This window comes from Myzus persicae, unplaced genomic scaffold (assembly GCF_001856785.1).
Source record: "Myzus persicae strain clone G006 unplaced genomic scaffold, MPER_G0061.0, whole genome shotgun sequence".
NCBI classification, from domain to species: Eukaryota; Metazoa; Arthropoda; class Insecta; order Hemiptera; family Aphididae; genus Myzus; species Myzus persicae.
Window position 1 is genome coordinate 64,181 of NW_019102609.1, and position 4,375 is coordinate 68,555.

Genomic DNA, 4,375 nt, shown 5'->3' on the forward strand with positions numbered 1-4,375 from the left:
ACACACACACACACACACACACACACACACACACACACACACACACACACACACACACACACACACACACACACACACACACACCTACATACGTTTACACATACACACATACTACCGCGCTAGTGTACATACATAACATATTTATACGGATGTGTGTACTCTGCTCAGACTTATCGTGCGGGTACGTGATCTACTCGCATCCGCGGATCGTCGGTCATATGAATGAGCGCAAATGGGGAAGATAAATATTCATGCGGACCGCGGCGGTGAGAATATATAGACACGGGATTGTTCGTACGACTACGGTGTGACGACGGGACGACGGGAGAGTTTCTCGGAGGGATTCGATGCCGAACGAAATACAAAAAAAAAAAAAATGGAATAAAACAATATGAAATATATCATCAGTGTTCGGCGTATTATACACAATAATGTCGATACGCGCGTTATACGTAATATTATACTGTTCGCTGCAGTGTCGCCTCGCCGGCCATCGGTATTTTAATGATAATATTGTTACCGTCTACGCCGCACACGTCACAATATTATTATTCCGAATCGCATATTATATCCGCGTCGGACTGAAAACGTTTTTATTTATAACACGTACCAGTTTAATAATCGTACGCCGTGTAGGTGGTTGTATGCGTTTTCAAAGTCATAAATGTCGTACCGAAACTTTTTCGAGTTTGTACTACTCGACGATGTAGTTGTGAGCGTAACGCGTCCGCGAGACGGATAATTCTTCTCATACTCACGTCGTCATCAACGCTGTACGAACCGTACGAGTTTTGAAACAAAATTTACAGTTACAGCAAATAATTTGTAAAAAAAAAAAACGTTTAATAATATTATTCGTCAATATTCACGTCGGTATAAATAATATTAATTTGTTTTAATCATATAAACACGTATTGTCATGTATAACGCGTATATTTTTTTATACCAACAATATTTTGGTTACATAATATTATTACGCGTAAAAACAATACTATCTTTTGATTCGAATATAATAATATTGTAAGATAAGTCTAAGCGATTTAATATCAAGAGTTAAAAGACGGTTTACGGTACTCAAAAAAAAATGTATTATTATATAATATATTATATACCACATTTTAAAAATCTCTCTACCCTCCACTTGATATTTCTTGTGCCCTGAAAATTATATTTATATACTATTTTATTAAAAAGTAAAATATTTAAGCTCCCGGTGATGATGCATGATAAATCCAGTCTCAAATCCACATCATATTAGCTAGATTTGAATATTTTTTTTTTCGAATGCATGGACAATTCTATAGCGAATAGTATGTTTGTTACGACTGGCAACTCGGTCTTCTAACTAGTTCTCATAATGAATATTGAATTAACCAAAGAATATATTCAATACATAAATCACATATGTTAATGGTCACTTAATGGTCAACATTCATTATGTGCTTGAGTATCGTGAAGAAAATGAAACAAGATTTTTTTTAACTACTCCATTTATTCTATACCTCAATATTTGTTGACCTAGAAATAGTTGGTTTATTGCAGGTCATAAGAATTCAGATTATAATCACCTAAGAAATTACACATGGTATAATATACCTACAAGAAATGATACGAGTATTATGTAATAAAAAAAAAAAATGATATATTTCATCGAATAAGGAAGTTGCATTGAGTGTTCGTTTAATAGGAAAATGGAAAATGGAGAATGAAAAAACAAGTTAATCCTTGCCCTGTACATATACACAATTTATTAATATTAGTAATTTTAGTGTACATTATACAATTGTAACAAATTAATTGAGACAAATTTGTGAAAGTAATGAAATCAACTATGAAACATAACTTTGAATGAATTAAGTATTAACCATCATGCGGAGGGATAAAAATAAAACCATTTTATTTGATTCCACTATTTTAACTCAATTAAATTGTGAAGCGTAATTTCAATCGTTTTAGATAAAAAAAAAAAATAATAATAATAGTATTAATTACCAGTAGACTATCAATCAATGAGATACGAACGAACTTGAATGAGCGTCAACACGTCACTGAAGACAAAACGGTTCAAAAATAATATAAAAATCACTGTTATTATTTAATAATACGAATCGCTACGAATATAATATTATTTTATTGTAATAATTTCGTCGCTTATCGATGATTCTACTAGGGACTCAAAAATAATAATACATCTGTTCTTATATGTAAGGCTTTGAATCGATTTTAAATTATTGGTTAAAAATCATCAAAGAAATCAAAAGTAATATCGAAATTGAACATTTTTCAAAATAATTTAAATTTAAATTCAAAAATAGCCGATAGATCTATACCTAAATAATTATAATATTGACGATAGGTTTCGCGCAGTTCAAAAGCAAAATTACAATCGTAAAATTGTAAAATTTGTAATTTAAATAAAAAAAAGAAAAATTATGTTAAGACTAAAAGTCTAATTAAAAAAATCATTCCACATATTATACCCACTATCAAATCGTTATAGTACAGCAATAATATAATGGATCGTCAAATTATAAAATCACTGTTCCTACTACTTTAAATTAAAATCGGAAAACCCATATTATAATATTTTTGATAATAGTGAAATTGAAAATGAAATCAACAATTTCCTTTGAGTTCAAGCTCTGCAGTACTAATTTGCCGCCGTCAAGCTACGGACTACCATACAAAAATGACGAGTGTCTCAGGCACGTAACCAGACATTTTTCTATAAGGGGCCAACATTTTTTTAACCTTTTCTATTTTTTGTGTCCAATTAAATTTCTTTATTTATACGATTTATTGTACATTTAAAGAAAAATTAATAAAAAAAAAAATACCACTCCTCTCCTTATCAGACAATATCTGTACAAAATAATATTACAATTCACAATGTATTGTCTATATAAATTGGCTAAGCATTATATTTGTATTATATATTAATATAGGTATACAAATATACAATATACGTTTATATCATCGGAATTTGATTTTTGTTACACAGTCGTTTACTATATGGAATACCATAATATAGTATACATTCCGGATTTAGCCGGTTTGGGACAATTATACACCATAATATCTGACATTAAAATTCAAGGGGGCCGCAGTTCGGGGCCACTGATTTTCTTCGGGGGGGCAGGCCCGCTAAGCCCCCCCCCTCATATGCCTGGCTTGTTGACAACAATCGTGAATGTATAACATGCGCAGGTCAGGCACTCGCGGTAAAAACGACGTTTGCACGAAATTCGTAGATAAATTCGAGCAGATATTGGTACCTCTGTTGAACCCATATTATATGACGTGCAAGTACAATACTATATTATTATCATACAGTGTGCCGTTGCCGATATCGCTTACATCTATATTTACACTAGTAATAAAACCCCCGTAGGGCCGTGCACATTATAATATTATTATTATGTAGTGGCCGTATCGTTTCGTATCATTCGCAAAACGATAATGCCAATAACAATATATAGTACGGCTATTATAGGTATACCCGGATGATATGTATTCTACAATAATAACAATAGTAATAATAATAATAATAATATGATGCTCGTTGCACCGTCCGATCCGTGGTGGTCATGTTGCGTTAAGGGCTTATGTAATACGTATATACCATAGGTACCTAGGTACCTACCTCCCCTACCTACGCCCCGTCGCGGCACGTTAATGAAAGAATATTATTATCGGCCACACAAATGCACTTGGATCGCAAGGCACATATTATTATAGTAACGATAGCAATATTATCGCGATAGGTATTATTATTATTATTATTATTTTGATGATATTACACGTGTGAAAATGAAATTCGAATTTCACGAATGGCCGTACCCGGGGCCCTTCGAGCGGCGTACAATAACCATCGTTACAGTGACCTTTTGAGGGGGCGTCTGCGGGCACACTCAGTTGTAGTTGTAATTTGCCGATAAAACGACCAACGCGTTGTTTCGCTAAAATATTATATTATACACACGTATCAGACTAAAACGTTACTAATTGTATTGATTTTCCGACGTGCGGCCACGAATACGCGTCGCAATCTGCTAGATTTTGTTGTTGTTGTTGTTTGGTGTTTTCTTCATTCGTTTTCGGATCACCCCGACCCCCTCTCGCCAATCCAATTCTCGGACGACGTGTACGTCTGTGTCGCTTCGCTCGTTGAACAAAAACACGTTTACGGGAGGGGGGGGGGGGTGAATACGTGCCGCGGCGGTCTGCTAAACCCATTGGCCTGATGCAATAGTAGGACAACGGCGATCATAAGAACAGCGACTAAGTACGGCGAACAGAGCGGTTTTGGTATACGATATACCGTACTACGAAATATGTGAATAAATAAAAATCCAAAAAAACAGCACTTTCCAAA